Here is a 17,457-nt window from a genome sequence, read left to right as displayed (position 1 = left end):
ATCAGCAAATCACCTAGCAACAATATTGTTATTAGTATTTACCAGAAACTGACCTGGACAATCCAGAGAAATACTGTAGCTACAAGATCAGGTCAGAGATTTATAATTATGTGGTGAGTTACTCACCGCCTGGCTCCCAAAGCCTGTCCACCATCTACAAGGCACAAGTCAGAATTGTGATGGAATACCTTTCACTTGCCTGGATGAGTGCAGCCCAACAACATTCAAGAAGCTTGATACCATCCAGGAAAAAAATTAGTCTACATCACTGGCACTCCATCCACAACCGTAAACATTTTCCCTCTCCACCAGTGATGTATTGTACAGCTCTCTGTAACATCTATAAAATGTTTTGTGATAATTCACCAAGGCTCCTTTAACAGCACTTTCTAAACCTTTAACATCTGGGAGGTCAAGGGCAGGTGATGCATGGGTACACCACTATTTGCCAGATCCCCTCCATACCACACATCATCCTGACTTAGAACTACATTGCTATTCCCTCAATGACGCTGGGTCAAAATTCTGGAACACTCTCGTTGAGTGCACTAAATGTGTGACATGGACAGCAGTAGTTCAAGAAGGCAGCTCACCTCTACCTTTTCCAGGACATTTAAGAATGAGTAATAAAATACTAGACAAGCCTGCAGTGCCCACATCCCAGGAAAGAATAAATTAAGAAAAGGTATTCATGCATAGAAGGCTTATTTACATGTAAATGAGATTCATTCGACATACACTGTCCAATGGCTCTGCAACTCATGTGTTAAAAACAGTGAACAGTGTGGAATTTAAACTCAGCGGAGGAACCCAAGCCACAGGGAAAGGAAGTCAGAATAAATTAATAGCCAGAGTTTGGTGACAGCAGCAACTCAGCAAGTGATTAAATGCTTTTTAAATTTCTGCGAGTCAGAGACAAATAGATCTGGTGAGTAGAAAATCATATTCACTACGTTGTTGCTCAAGTTTAGGAGCATTTTGCAAAAAGTAAATGAAACATAATTTTAAAAGGTTTTATGGTCTATTGTTGTGTGACTTAACATCTTCGAAATAACCGAAACATGGACATCCTGAAGATTTCCAGTCCATTTGATAAAATCATTTTGGTACATAATCTGTACTTACAGAGGGTCTTTAATTAGAATAATATATTGCATGGTGCTTTATTGGATGGTCTAAATAAAAATATGACAGAAGATGAAAAACAAGAACAAGATTCATTTATAATATGCTTTTAGGGCAGGTGATGAGAGAGATACGTTTTAAGGAGCATCTTAAAGGAAGAAATCAGGTAGAGAGCAGTAGATGCCTGTGGAAGAAATTCCACAGTCAGACCTAGTCACCCAAGGTGACTAGGGTAATTATGAATGATAATTGGGTATACTCAAGAGAACAGAGTTAAACAATATATATCGGCACATTGTGGTGCTAGAGGAAATTACAAAAATAGGCAAGGGGGAGATTACAGAGATAAATAAAGGGAAGATTACAGAGATCGGTAAAGGGAAGGGTACAGAGATCGGCAAAGGGAGACTACAGAGATAGGTAAAGGGAGGTGACAGAGATAGGCAAGAGGGAGATTACAGAGTTAAGTTAAAAACGTTTACAAAGATAGGCAAGGGGAAGATTACAGAAATAGGCAAGGGAAAGATTACAGAGACAGGCAAAGTGGAGGTTAGAGAGATAGGCAAGGAGAAGATTAGAGAGATAGGCAAGGGGGAGATTACAGAGATAGGCAAGGGGGAGTTTACAGAGATAGGCAAGGTGGAGATTACAGAGATAGGCAAGGGGGAGTTTACAGAGATAGGCAAAGGGGAAAATACAGAGATAGGCAAGGTGGAGATTACAGAGTTAGGCAAGGGGGAGATTACAGAGATAGGCAAGATGGAGTTAACAGAGATAAGCAAAGGGTAGAATACAGAGATAGGCAAGGTGGAGATTACAGAGATAGGCAAGGGGGAGAATACAGAGATAGGGAAGGTGGATATTACAGAGATAGGTAAAGGGCAATTACAGAAATAGGCAAGGGGAGATTACAAAATAGGCAAGGAGGGGATTACAGAGATAGGCAAGGTGGAGTTAACAGAGATAAGCAAGGGGTAGAATACAGAGATAGGCAAGGTGGAGATTACAGAGATAGGCAATGGGGAGAATACAGAGATAGGCAAGGTGGATATTACAGAGATAGGCAAGGGGGAGATGACAGAGATAGGCAAGGGGGAGATTACAGAGATAGGCAAGGGGAAGATTACAGAGATAGGCAAGGGGGAGTTTACAGAGATAGGCAAAGGGGAAAATACAGAGATAGGCAAGGTGGATATTACAGAGATAGGCAAGGGGGAGATTACAGAGATAGGCAAGGGGGAGATTACAGAGATAGGCAAGGGGGAGATTACAGAGATTGGCAAAGTGGATATTACAGAGATAGGCAAGGGGGAGATTACAGAGATTGGCAAGGTGGATATTACAGAGATAGGCAAGGGGGAGATTACAGAGATAGGCAAGGGGGAGATTACAGAGATAGGCAAATTGGAGATTACAGAGATAGGCAAATTGGAGTTTACAGACATAGGCAAAGTGGAGGTTACAGAGATAGGCAAGGGGAAGATTACAGAGATAGGCAAGGGGGAATTTACAGAGATAAGCAAAGGGGAGATTTCAGAGATAGGAAAGGTGGAGATTACAGAGATAGGGAAGGTGGAGATTACAGAAATAGGCAAGGTGGAGATTACAGAGATAGGCAAGGGGGAGTTTACAGAGATAGGCAAGGGGGAGATTACAGAGATCAGCAAGGGGGAGTTTACAGAGATAGGCAAGGTGGAGATTACAGAGATAGGCAAGGGGAAGATTACAGAGATAGGCAAGGAGGAGATTACAGAGATAGGCAAGGGGAAGATTACAGAGATCAGCAAGGGGGAGTTTACAGAGATAGGCAAGGTGGAGATTACATAGATCAGCAAGGGGGAGAATAGAGAGATAGGCAAGGTGGAGATTACAGAGCTAGGCAAGGTGGGCAATACAGAGATAGGCAAGGGGGAATTTACAGAGATAGGCAAGGGGGAGAATAGAGAGATAGGCAAGGGGGAGATTACAGAGATAGGCAAGGGGGAGAGTACAGAGATAGGTGAAAGGAGATTACAGAAATAGGAAAGGGGGAGATTAAGGAGATAAGTAAAAGGGAGAGATTACAGAGATAGGTATAAGGAGTTTTACAGAGATCGGCAAAAGGATATTACTGAGATAGGCAAGAGGAAGATTACAGAGATAGGCAAAGTGTGATCACAGAGACAGTTAAAGAGGTTATTACAGAGATATGTAATGGGGAGATTACAGAAATAGGTAAAAATACGTTTACAGAGAGAGGTAAAGGGAGATTACAGAGATCGGCAAGAGGAGGATTACAGAAATAGGTAAGGGGCAGATTACAGAGAAAGGTAAAGGGAATATTACAGAGATAGACAAGGGGAAGATTACAGAGATAGGCAAGGGCGGGATTACAGAGATTGATTAAGGCTGATTACAGAGATAGGTTAAGGGGAAATTACAAAAATATGCAAGGGTGAGATTACAGAGATAAATAAAGGGAATATTACAGAGATAGGCAAGGGGGGATCACAGAGATAGGCAAGGGGGAAATTACAAAGATAGATAAAGGGGAGATTACAGAGATAGGTAAAAGGAAATTTTCAGAGATGTCTATGGGGAGATTACACAGATAGGTAGAGGGGAAAGTACAGAGATAGGCAAAAGGAAGATTTATTGATAGGCAAATTGGGATTACAGAGATAGGTAAAGGGAAGTTTACAGAGATAGGTAAGGGGAGACGACAGAGATAGGTAAAGGGGAGATTACAGAGGTACGTAAAGGGAATATTACAAAAGTAGGCAAGGGTGAGATTACAGAAATAAATAAAGGGGATATTACAAAGATAGACAAGTGGGAGATTACAGAGATAGGCAAAAGGAAGATTACAGTGATTGGTAAAGGGGAGATTACAGAGATAGGTAAAGGGAATATTATAGAGATAGGCAGAGGGAGACCACAGAGATAGATAAAGGGAGGTTACAGAGATAGGCAAAGAGAAGTTTACAGAGATAGGCAAGAGGAGATTACAGAGATAGATAAAGGGGAGATTACAGAGATCGGTTAAAGCGGATTACATAGATAGGCAAGGGGGAAATTATGGAGATATGTAAAGGGAGATTACAGAGGTAAGTAAAAGGAGGTTACAGAGATGGGTAGATGGATATTACAGAGATAGACAAGGGGCTAATACAGAATTAGGTAAAGGGCAGATAACAGAGATAGGTAAAGGGGGAGATTACAAAGGTAGGCAAGGGGGAAATTTCAGAGATAGGTAAAATAGAGATTACAGAGTTGGGTATGGGGAGATTACACAGTTAGGCACTGGGGAATTTGTAAACAATGTTGAGAATTTTGAAATAAATACATGATTCAAGAAGAATTAATACAGGTCACTGGGCTGCATTGTCATTGGTGAGTTGGATTTTATACAAGTTAGGGCATGGCAGCAGGGCTTCAGATAATCCTAAAGTTTAAACAAAGGCAGCCATCCTTCGGTGTCCTTGGGAGCTTAAATCTAAAAGTAAAACAGAATGGATAATGATTTTAGCAGAAGATGAGCTGAGGCAGGGACAGAGGTGAGTAATATTATGGAAATGTTAATAAGAGGACATAGTGGGGTAGTTGAGAATGAAAACAACCTGAAATTTCAAAGGACATTTCAAAGGAAATTCTGGAAACATTTCAGCTCCCTGCAAGGAGAGTAACAGAGTTTGGTCAAACTTTCTGAACAAAGGTCATCACTTGATATGTCATATAAAGATGGATTTGGTGTCAGACACTGGTAGGAAAACAGTAGGATGTTCATCAAGGTTCCTCTCTCAATATCTTCTCAATTCCAAGGGAATTATCCAGAGGACAGCTGGCAACAGGGTTTTTGGATGCTCAGAGGAAGCCAGCAGCTATTTAGAAGAAAGTGAGGATTGCAGATGCTGGAGATCAGAGTCAAGAGTGTGTTGCTGGAAAAGCATAGCAGATCAGACAGCATCCAAAGAGCAGGAGAATCGACGTTTCAGGCAGAAGCCCTTCATCAGGCATGAGGCTTGTGGGATGGGGGTCTGAGAGATAAGTGGAAGGAGGTGGGGGTGAGGGGAAGGTAGCTGGGAATCTGCTCCACCCTCCCCTCTAACCTATCCCCTTCTCCTCCACCTTCATCTACCTATTGCATTGCCAGCTACCTTCTCTCAGCATCCCCCCCTCCCCAGCCCACAAGCCTCATGCTTGATGAAGGACTTATGCCTGAAATGTCAACTCTCCTGCTCCTCGGATGCTGCCTGACCTGCTGTGCTTTTCCAGGACCACACTCTCGAGGCAGATATTTAGGCCAACTGAGGTCCAAATTTTTCAAAGGTGACAACTGTTTCCCTTTAACTGAGCAGCTCCTAGTCCCAGTTGTTGATTTCAGATCCTAGTAGCTTCTTGGAAATGGTCTCTGACCTTGGGTTTTGGATAGGAGCCTCAGCAGTGCCCACCACTCCCATTAGGGATGCTGGCTGTTCTGTGCTGTGAGCCCTCTGAACTTGAATGCGGCCAAACATAGGCCATCTAATGGAAGGTTTGAACATCGATCTCTTACTTTGTTATAGATATTTCTAAGTAACACTTTCAGAGATATTATCACACACTTCTAGAGCAGGTAAGACTTGAATTCAGGTCAGGACACTATTACTGCACCAAAAAAGGCTGAATCTTGCTTTGTTATATCTTGACTCTAGAACTGATAAACAGAAGTGTAAGGCACCAAATTATCCAGGAAAACGTTTACTGAGAGCCACAAATGAGGAAGAAATGGGCTGCAAATGTTCTGTTTGTCACATTACTGTCCATTAATATAACAGGGTCCTACGTATATTGACTGCAGAGCTTCTCAGAGTTAAGGAAACAATTCAGGATGGTGGAGAAAATTGGAACATTTTTTTTCGCATAACTCTTTCCACAACTTTTTCCTCTTGTCTTGTGGGAATGTCAGGATGCAGTGAGTTTCTTGTGACTCATTTCTTAGCTGTTTGATTCCCTTTCACTGAACTACACAGAAATTAAAAATAAATGCTAGCTACAAAATGCAGTCAGCCACATTAAAACTGACACGTTAACTGGCTGAATTTTACTGGGAATTAGTTAAGTGGCAGTTTTGGAGAGTTGCAGGAAGGATTTCTCTGTGTGAGCCCTAGCGATTCTCTTACAGTGTCTTCCCAATCTCCACTTATTACCTACATACCACACCCTATGGCATTCCAGTCATCCTGCCAACTTGCTGTGGGTGGAAGATCTCACCACTGCCCAGATTCCCATTGTGGGCACCCTATTTAAAATACACCAGGTCAAGCTCTGTCAATTGCCCCAGACATGGCTGTCAAGGGGAATTGGAAACCTGATAAGCCAAAAGGACCTTGATGTCCTGGTGGACAGATGGAGCTCAGCAGGGTGTTCCTCTTCCAACAGAGGATGCCATTACACCAGACCCTGCCAGGGTTGACTGAAGTTGCCACCCGGGTCAGTGTGACAGCAATAATACTGCGAAATGCCCAACATTGCCATGAGACTACACTCTGTGAGAGTAAGTGCCACAATCTTCTCTCTGCAACCTCTCAGTCATTCTGTTGCTCCAAGGTTTATGCATATCACTTTCGCTATTTCCTTCCCTTACTCGCTGTCTGCAACCCACCCCCACCTCACAACCCCTTGCGTCTGTCTCTACTCACTCAAAAAGAACACCCCACTACCCTTCTCCCCACTGCATTGACAGCTGTGCCATTTACTTCCATCTCTCGAGACCACCATTTGTTTCAATCAAGGAGAAACAGCCAACAAGAAGGTCAACAGAATCAGGATGTGAAGTGGGGAACTTGACGTTCATCTCTCCACTTCCTACAAGGAGAGCATGGCCCATTGCTCTATCCTCCCCCATTACTGCCATTCTTAACATGCCTGAGCTTCTACTCTTTGTTCACAACACATTCTCGCTCTTTTGTCTGCTGCAGGTTGGTGAGCACCTGAATGGTATCAGCAGTCAAGAGGGTGACTCCACAACAACATCACCTCCTCCACTGCTGATGAAGTGAAGGATCTGTCAAGGTTGCCTCCTGCCACCCACACTAGCTCAGAAACGGACTCCTTGGAGGGTATTTTCACTGGAATAGAGACAGGGCCACAGGCTGATGAACACCTCGCTGCCAGCTGGCTGAGGAAGATACACCCCTGGGTGACTAGCACTTGGGTGACTGTTAGAGACCATGCAACTGCTGAGCCTCAGGTAGGAGAGGACTCCAAGTTCTGAAAGCTTCATTGGAAAAATGCACAAGCAAACAGAGGAGCAGCAGGCAGGTTTGTCAGATGCACTGCACAAACTGATTCAAAGATATGGAGATTGTCCCGATACCGGGTGTATCATGCTGACTCTGAGATGCGAGTATCTGGTGCCTCCATGCGCAGGATGGTGGCCATGGGGTGCTCGGTCCAGTACTGTCACAGTCAGCTGGATATACTCACAAGCCCTGCAGGCCATGACTCCAGCCATTGGTGTTCAACATCAACAAGGTGACAGGGGATGAGGGACCTTGACCTTGCTCCGTCTGCCCCTTTCTCAAGGGAAAAAGGAGGTTCCAGTAGATACCCGGTCATATCTGGATCAACGCAAGTAGTGAGGTGGAGTCACCAGATAACTGCTCTAATTACTATGCTGGGAATTGTTGCCACCTAGTTTCTAACTGGTGCATGGGAGAATGGAACCTGTATCTGAATGAGATGAAACTAATGAATAATAAGATGGTAATGCAAACTGATACCTGTAAATAGACTCCTGCTGCTCATCAGTAAGTTTCTAGTCTTGCCATTCAACTCTTCAGTGGAAAATGGGACTTCTTTGCTCCTAATGTCGAGAATCTCCTCACTTCTGACCACATGCAATTTTCCAATTGTTTTTGACCAATGCTCATGTCATCCAGGGGCTGGGATAATTCTGCTCAATGTCTCCACTAACTCTTAGGAAGGAACCTGGTACGGATGTGTGATAACCAAGTGAAGAACTTTCAGCAGGCAATGGACAGAATGTGGATGATCAGGTAAAAAATGAAGAGTCCAGGACATCTTTTTCACACAAGGGGAGAGCAGTAAACAGGTATCCCTTGCACAGCGGAATACATTGTCTGATGGCACAGACTAGGCCAAGCTAGGGGTTATAGTGACCGTACTCATGCTGGGAGAGTAGAGTGAACTGCAGGACGACACCAGCTGGTTAGTTTTGTGGGATCTCATCTCTGAAAGTGACAGCAGGCAGAGCATTAGCATTGGAGAGGGCCTTTGATGCTCCTAATGCTAGCTTTGGCAAGTTACATTGACTCCAATCAGTGCTCAGATAATAATACTCTAGACAGAAGTCTCTATCTGGCCCTGGCACCTTGCCTGATAGCTCAGTGGATTGTTACAAGCAAAAGGCCACACAGATCATAAGGTTCAGAGCTCAGGAAATAGTTAAATACTACAATTGGCCTCAATGCTTTGACCAGGATGAAGAGAACAATTGGTCAGTGTTCCTATTCCAGACAACTATCCAATGATACTTACTGGAAAGTGCTGGCAGCAATTAGTAACTTAAACCAAGTTACTGTCCAGACAGTGAGCATGAACAGACGATTTGATCATGATGAGGGACATCAAGCCAGGTTTGATCCTGCTCACCATACATATACCCATTCCAGAATGGAGCCCAAGGGAGTGATCAGGAGCAGGAATCCTCATCCATTATTTTTTTTTCTCCTTCCTTAAATTAGAAAATGGAATTTAACTGGAGTTCCTCTGCAGCTGTCCTCAGAACAAATTTAGGACCTTTCTGCTTCGTGTGGCTTGGAAATGCAGCATACACAGTCAGACACAATGGGGATCCTTCCAATAAAATGGTCAACTTGTTTCTCATTTATACAGACAGATAGAGAAAATGGAAATAGATTTGAAAGAATTGCTTTTATTTTCCAAATTTTGAATTAGTTTATAGATTTTTGAAATGGATCCACTCATTACCCAAGTAAGGACATGGAAAATTCCCACAAACTGCATCTTAAATGATTAAGATGTTATTTCTAAAGTTCATCTGTAGTACACATCCCCCCATTTCAAACAATGGTAATGAATTTTCTGCTGAATACTGATGAACCTAAGAATGGAGTCTTGTGCTGGAGAAGGTCAAAACATGAAAGCAAAGAAAATCTAGACAGCTAGTTCAATTGAGTCAAAATTCCTAAAACTGGACAAATATGTTCCTCATGTGCTACCAACCACAGAAAAGAGACTCGTTCACGTGCCATGGCACTAGAAAGTGGGAACCAACCTTCCCAAAATTCCACACATGCCACAGGAGCATCAAAAACAGATGAATGACCTCAAACAAATGTCAGTGAGAATGAGCAAGCTTCCAAACTATAATACCAAAGTCCCAAGAAGCCAAAAGGCAGCATTGACAGTGCGAGTGGTCACAGAATAATTCCACATATTGCTTGAGGGAGAGATTCCCAGTGGATTAGTGACTGACATGCATTCTTTCTTTCCCAACACATTAGCATCAAACTGTAAAAGTAGTGAGAAAATGTTTTTTTAATGCTCATGCAGCTGACTAACATAGAGTCATAGAAATATACAGCATGGAAACAGACCTATCAGTCCAACTTGTCCATGCCAACCAGCTATCCTCAATTAATCTAGTCCCATATGCCATAATTTGGCCCATATCCCTCCAAACCTTTCTATTTCATGTATGTATCCAAATGTCTTTTTAATATTGTGACTGTACCTGCATCCATCACTTTCTCTGGCAGCTCATTCCACACACTTAACTACTCTGTGTGAAAAAGTTACCCCTTATGTCCCTTTTAAATCTTTCCCTTCTCACTTAAGCCATCTATTTGAACTTCCTACCCTGGGGAAAAGACCTTGCCTATTTACCCTATCCATGCCCCTCAAGATTTTATAAACCTCCATAAGATCACCCCTCAGACTCAGGCACTCCAGAGAAAACAGCCTCAGCCTATTCAGCCTCTTCCCATCGCTCAAATCCTCCAACCCTGGCAACAACCTTGTAAACCCTTTCAAGTTTCACAACATCCTTCTAAAAGCAGAGAGACCACAATTGAATGTAGTATTCCAAAGGTGGCCTAACCAAAGTCTTGTGCAGCCATACATTACCTTCCAATTCCTGTATTCAATGCACTGATCAATAAGGACAAGCTTACCAAGCCATCTTCACTACCCTGTCTACCTGCAACTCCACTTAATGATAGAATATAAAATAATTATCGCCACAAATAAATTCCTATGTCCCTATTACACAATTACATTTGACCTACATTAATGATTCTTTAATACTTGAGTTGTTTTTGTCTTGACTGAGAATTAGATGCAATTGCCTTAAATATCTCCAGAGGTGAGTGGAGACCTTTCATGAACAGTGAAAAATTAGTTCTTGATGGGCTTCAACAAAGAAAGGATGTCATCATTGAGACAGAATCTATACTGGGTTTTCTATTTCATTTTTTCATTCATAGGATGTGCATTGTTGGCAAGACCGTCTTTTATTGCCCAGTCTTAATTGTCCTTGAGAATGTGGTGAGCTGATTTCCTGAAGGCCTGTGTTCCATCTGGTGAAGGTAAAGCCGTGGGTTCCAGGAATTTGATTTAATGTGGACGACGTAACAATTCCAGATCAGGATGATATTAATTATATATTCACTGCATGTAATCATATCCAGGTGGTTGGCAGTAAAAGGAGATTCACTAGCTTTTTTTAAAAAAAGGAACAGATTGAGATTGGCTACATTTCTATTTTTGACGACCTTTTTTGGAATGTAACCGATAGTATCTTAGAATCGCTGCAGTGTGGAAACAGGCCCTTCGGCCCAACAAGTTCACACCAACCCTCAGAAGAGTACACCACCCAATCCCATTCACTATTTATCTACATTTACCTCTGACTAATGCACCTAACCTACACATCCCTGAACACTATGGGCAATTTATCATGGCCAATTCACCTAACCTGCATATCTTTGGATAGTGGGAGGAAACTAGAACACCCGGAGGAAACCCATACAGACTTGGGGAGAATGTGCAAATTCCACAGATAGACTTAGAAGGGAATTTACATCTGGTGGTTTTCCATTCTGCCTGAGGTCCTTCTATTCTAAACAATAGAGGTCATGGAAATGGAAGATGTTACCAAAGAAGTCCACGCAAGTTGTTGCAATGAATCTTGTAGATGCTACACATTGCTGCTAATGTGCATTGCTAGTGGAGAGAGTGAATGTTGAGGGTGTTAGATGGGGTGGCAGTTATAATTGATGATGCAAAACATTCTTCATGTGGTTGGAGCTACACTCTTCAAATGAAATGCAGAGTAAATATTTGACTTGTGATATGTAGATAGCTGACAGGTGTTAGGGAATTACGAGCTGAGTCATGTACTCGTGTCTAATCTGCTCGTGTAATCTCAAGATTTCAGTGACTGGTCCAGGTAAGTTTCTGGTCTATGGTAAACTGGAATGTTTAGGATGGTGATTCCTCAATGGCAAATCCATTGAAAGTCAATGGGAGCTCATTCAATTCTCTCCTTTGGAGGTCATCTTCATTGCCAAACACATATGTTCTGTGAACATTACTTTCCACTTAACAACTGAATCTTTAATGATGTCCTAATGTTCTGGTAAACTAAGATGGTAAGACATATGGGAGAAAAGGTAGGAATGGAGTCAGGTAATTAATTGATCATGGTCTAATTAAATGACTGAAGAGACTTAATGGACGATATGTTTCCTCATATTCCTGCATTTCTGTATAAGCAGGCACTGACTGCTTCTTGTCTGAGGAGACATGAATGGAACTGAACCTTGTGCAAGCCTCAATGAACATCCTAACGCCTAATCTTCTAATGGAGGGGGGAGTTAATAGTCAAAACATTTGTGTAGATAGTTGGCCCTAGGTCATTAGTTTGAAGAACTCTGTAGTAATGTTCTGGAATGAACCTCTAACCGGGAGAAAGTGAGGATTGCAGATGCTGGAGATCAGTGTCACGGGTGTGTCAGGAATTCCCAATGAAGGGCTTATGCCTAAAATGTTGATTCTCCTGCTTCTTGGATGCTGCCTAACCTGCTGTGCTTTTACAGCGCCATGCCCTCGACTATGAACCTCCAACAACCATGACTACCCTTCTTTTGTGTTAAGTAGCTGTTCGGTGTTTTCATCTCTGGAGCTTCCACAAGGTCTCCTGTGCAAACCAGAGGCTGTACAATAATGTCAGAAAAAACAATCAATCATAGGTCTGCTCATTTGTGTCCACATTAACATTCCAGAACACTTTGAAGAAGGTTGTATAAACTATACACTATATAAATACAGTCTGTTTACCAAACCATGCACATTGACATGGTGAATAATATTCTGAAAATTGAACTGAACATAGTGACCTCTGGTTCCTTATGCCACAGAAATAATATAAAACCAGTAATCTTCCATTCCTTATCTAGATATTTATCACAGTCCTTGCACTGTCACTACGTTGTGATTCTGAAGTTCCCTTCCTAACAGTTTTATAGTACATCTACACTACATGGACTGCAGTGGTTCAAGAGGACAGGTCATCACTTCCTTCTCAAAGAAAATTAGGTGTGGCAACAAATGCTAGCTTAGCCAGTAACACCCATGACCCATCAACAAATAAAACAAATGATTTCTGCTGCACACGTGCCATTCAAATCTGCTTTGAGTTCTTTGTCAATCTTCAATTCAATGCTTAGTCTCAATTAATTCCTCATTGTAAAATCCTTGAACACCTTCTTGCTTTTTTCTGCACCCTCTTCAGTGTTTATTTCTAAACATAGTGATGTAATGACCATAACTGACCATAACAGGCTAAAATTTCAGCTGCTCCCATTTTCAGTTCTTGTGTTTATAATTCATGATCTACCTTTATTTGGTCCCATTGTGGTAGGTGGCACACAAACCGTACATCACCGTTCCATTTACCTAATTGTTGCTTTTGGCTGGGTATGACCTGTGTGACAGTATGAACAGTAAAATGAGGCCAGCCTAAGTGTTAACTGACCTCCCGCTCCAAAGGGCTCCTCTGAAATGAAAGCTGCACTCATCAGAAGGAAGATCCCATGACTGCCAGGAATGTAATTGGCTGCAAATACTAGGTAAAGGAAAGGAGCTCCATGGAGGTTCAGCATAGACTGCTTGGGGAAAAGGGCCTATTTTCATGCTGTATAATGCTATGACTCTTTCAGAAAGACAGCCGCCAGGTTCACAGCTGAAATGCTGCAGGTTGACATTGGGCTGAAGTGGATGTGGCTCACTTGGACTTCCACAGGGCTTTTGATATGATCCCATGAGAGGGATTAGCATGTAATGTTAACTTGCATAGGATTGAGCATAGTGCACTGATACTGATAAAGAGCTGGTTGGCAAACAGGAAACAAAGTGTAGGAATAAGTGGGTCATTTTCTGAGTCACAGCCAGTCACTAGTGGAGTGCCACAGGAATCAGCACTTGGACTCTGCAGGGTCAACCAGTGGAGACTTTGCCCTCGTTCCACTTTTGCAGTCACTCTCACCTGATCTCCAGAGCTCAGCTATTTTACCTGTTTCTAAATCAAGACTGTAACGAGGCCAGGAGTTGAGTAGCCCCTGGCAGAACCAAAATCGAGCATTGGTGAGCAAGCTATTCCGTTGGAAATGCAGCTTCATAGCACTGTCAGTTTATTGATGACAGGGTGATAATTTGCTGAATTCCTCCTGATATACCTGGATAATTTATCATATTATTGGTTAGATGTCAGTGTTGTAACTGTACTAGAATAATTTGGCTGGGACTGCAGCTAGTTCTAGAGAACAAGTCTTCAGTACTATTGCAAGAATGTTGTCAAGCCCATAGTCTTTGCAGTATCCAATGCCTTTAAGCACTTACATGATTAGATTAGATTAGATTACTTACTGTGTGAAAACAGGCCCTTCGGCCCAACAAGTCCACACCAACCCGCCGAAGCGCAACCCACCCAGACCATTCCCCTAACACTACAGGTAATTTAGCATGGCCAATTCACCTGACCTGCACATTTTTGGACTGTGGGAGGAAACTGGAGCACCCGGGGGAAACCCACACAGACACGGGGAGAATGTGCAAACTCCACACAGTCAGTCACCTGAGGTAGGAGTTGAACTCAGGTCTCTGGTGCTATGAGGCAGCAGTGCAAACCACTGTGCCACCATGCCACCCACTTCCTAAAGTGATATGGAATGAAACAAATTGACTGAAGACCAGTATCGTGAAGCTGATGCCTTAGCAGGAAGCAAAAGAAGATTATTCCATCAGCACTTTTAACTGAAAATTGCTGCAAATGCTTCAATCTTATCTTTTGCACTAATGTTGCCTGAATTATTGAGGATGGGGATATTTGTAGAGTCTCCTTCTGTTAGTTATTTAATTATCCACTTCTATTCATGACTGGATGTGGCAGAATTGCAGAGCTTAGATCTGATCCCTTGGTTGTGGGATCACACCTGCTGCAGGTTGTTTTCACTGGCTGGAATTCATGGCATCCCTTGTTTAGCTTCACCAGACTGACAACTCATCGCTCACCACAAGCTGGAAGAACACCACCTCATTTTCTGCTTGGGAACCCTGCAACCTTCAGAACTCAATTTCGAGTTCAATAATTTTAGGGTCTGAGCACCTTCTCCCATGTCATTACCTTAATCCCCACACACCAAGTCTTGTCATCACATGGGCTGCTACCACCCATTGTCAGCTACAAACAGTCCCCATTAGTTGCTATTTATTCTCCCAGGCTGACCTTTACCCTTTCCTTTGTCTGCCCAATTGCTTTTCTCTCTCTCTCTGGGCTCCATCTCCACCTCTTGTTTACTCCTTCACCCCCCCCCCCCCACCCCTTCTCAAGCATATATACCTACTTTTTCCTAGCAAATATCAGTTCTGATGAAGGGAAACTGGACCCGAAATGTTAACTCTGCTTTCTCTACACAGATGCTGCCTAGCCTGCTGAGTTTTTCCAGCAATTTCTGATTTCACTTCGTCCTCAGGTATGCATGGTGCTGCTCCTAATATACTCTCCTGTACTCTCCAGTGAACTTCTGGTGATCTCCTGGCTTGGTGGTAAGGGTAGAGTGGGGGAAATGCCAGGCTGTGAGGTTGCAAATTGTGGTTGAAAACAGCTGCTGTTGTGATTGCTGCAACTTGGCTCTATTTTAATATGAGAATAAATATGCAGCAGAGCAATGAGCCCTTTGAGACTTGATCCAAAGCTGCCAACTGCATAGTCTGGTAGTGGCAATACAGTAGTGCCACAGTGTTCAATAAATATCACATGAACAACACCAGTCCACTATCTTCTCATTTTATTGAGCTCCAGTGTGTATCATAACTCTTGATATACCTGGTAGAAAAGTGACAGAGGGAAGAAAGTATATGCAGCACAGTAATTTAATCGCTGGGTTCAGAGGTGCTCTGTAAACTAGTCATGGTTTTCTCTTATAGTTTATGATATCACCTAAATTACAATCTTATTACGCAGAACTCTTTAATTTTATTGCTTCTTTTTTCAAAAAACGCATTGACTTATTGAACAGTAAAAGTAGCCAAGACATTCACTTTCTTTCTGCACTCAAAGCAAAAAATGTAACATGCAATAACAAGAAAATTTAAGGCTTAGGAGGTAGCCATTTTGACTTGATCTCATCATATCCTGTTTCCAGGAGAAGTGCATTATTAATGAAATTTGAAAACAATATACATATCTTGGAGTGTTAACTGAATGATTTAAAATCAAAAGAAAAAGAAGTTTCAGACAGCTGTTAAAGCCACGGAATTGGTCAAATTCCATTGCAATGACCTACTTTGCTTAGTTTTTAAAGAAGGCACAGCATTTATTGCAAGAAGTCTAACAATTTGGTGATGATTGACTCTGCTGTGTTGAAATGGTTACAATTACATGGTTGATTTATAGCTGGACATGTGGATACAGACAGTGAGGTGCAGACTTAAAGTAACATTTGATCTTTTGCTTTCCAGCATTTTCATTTTCACTTTTTTACAATAAAATAAAGTAGTTCTAGCCAAGGAGGGAGCTTGTCCCAGTTCTTTGAGAAATGTAGTAATAGTAGCAAAGCTCCTGGTTCACATCGAGCAGATTACAATGTCAAGTAAGAAGCTTAAAAGTCTAATACTTAATGCTGGAAAACATGTAGCATGCCAAGGAATAGATGCTCAACCAATTGATATTAAATCTGCTACTTTAACAGAGATATAAACTTGTTTAAAAGACAATGCAATTTGGTGAACTTTGCACTTCCACAGCCTGTTTGTACTTTCCAGGAGTAATCCATCCAGTAAACAAACAATAACAAGGTTAAGGTGAGAATATCAGATAAGTTCAAAGAATTAGAGGATTTTTGTTTTAAAACTTCTATCCCACAACTTTAATGCTGCAGCATTTGGATTGCCGTAAGCATATATTTAGCTGAAAAGTGTGCGATGAGTGACTTTCGAATTCAACTCTAATCAGATGAAGTGCTGCTTAAAGAAGGAGTCATAAGGCTGATGTATTTCCCAATAATAGCTTGAAACCTTAGTAAGAATATTTGGAAAAGAAAACAAAGTTAACAGGGAGACATCTTTCAATTTCCTGAAGGAAAAAGTCCAAAGGCAATTTCCAAATAACATTTGATAAAGGTACTGCACAAAATAAGATCTCATGATGTGGGGTATTTAACAGATTAGCATTGATAAAGAACTGATTAGTCAATGGGAGTGGAGAGTAGGGATAAATATTTCATTTTCTGATTGAAAAGCTCTAACTAGTGGAAGGGCCATTAGGGTCAGTGCTGGGTCCCCAACTATTTACAATCTATACCAATGATTTGGATTAATGTAGTGTTACTAAATTTACTAATGACGCCAAGATAGACAGAAAGGTAAGCTGTCAAATGGAGGTAGAGATTCTGCAATGAAGTATAGCAAGTGAACAGAATATTGGCAGATAGAGTGGATAATGTGGGAAAGTGTGTACTGCTTCACTTTGGCAAGAAGAATCAAAAAATAGTGTAGTATTTAAATATGGAGACATCTAGAAGGATCTGGGTGTCCTGGTACATGAATCACAACATATTCGCATGCAGGTGACTAAGAAGGCAAATGGAATGTTATTGGAATGCTGTTTCAAGGGAAATGAAACATAAAAGTAAGGAAGATGGACTGTCATTGTACAGGGTTTTGGTAGGACCACATCTGGAGTACCAGGTAAATGATTGATCTTCTTGGATATAATTGTTTCGGAAACAGTACAGTGAGGTCCACTCAACTCATTGACGATGAGAA

The sequence above is a fragment of the Chiloscyllium punctatum genome, chromosome 15, assembly GCF_047496795.1.
Source record: "Chiloscyllium punctatum isolate Juve2018m chromosome 15, sChiPun1.3, whole genome shotgun sequence".
NCBI lineage: Eukaryota > Metazoa > Chordata > Chondrichthyes > Orectolobiformes > Hemiscylliidae > Chiloscyllium > Chiloscyllium punctatum.
This window is presented reverse-complemented; position numbering follows the sequence as displayed.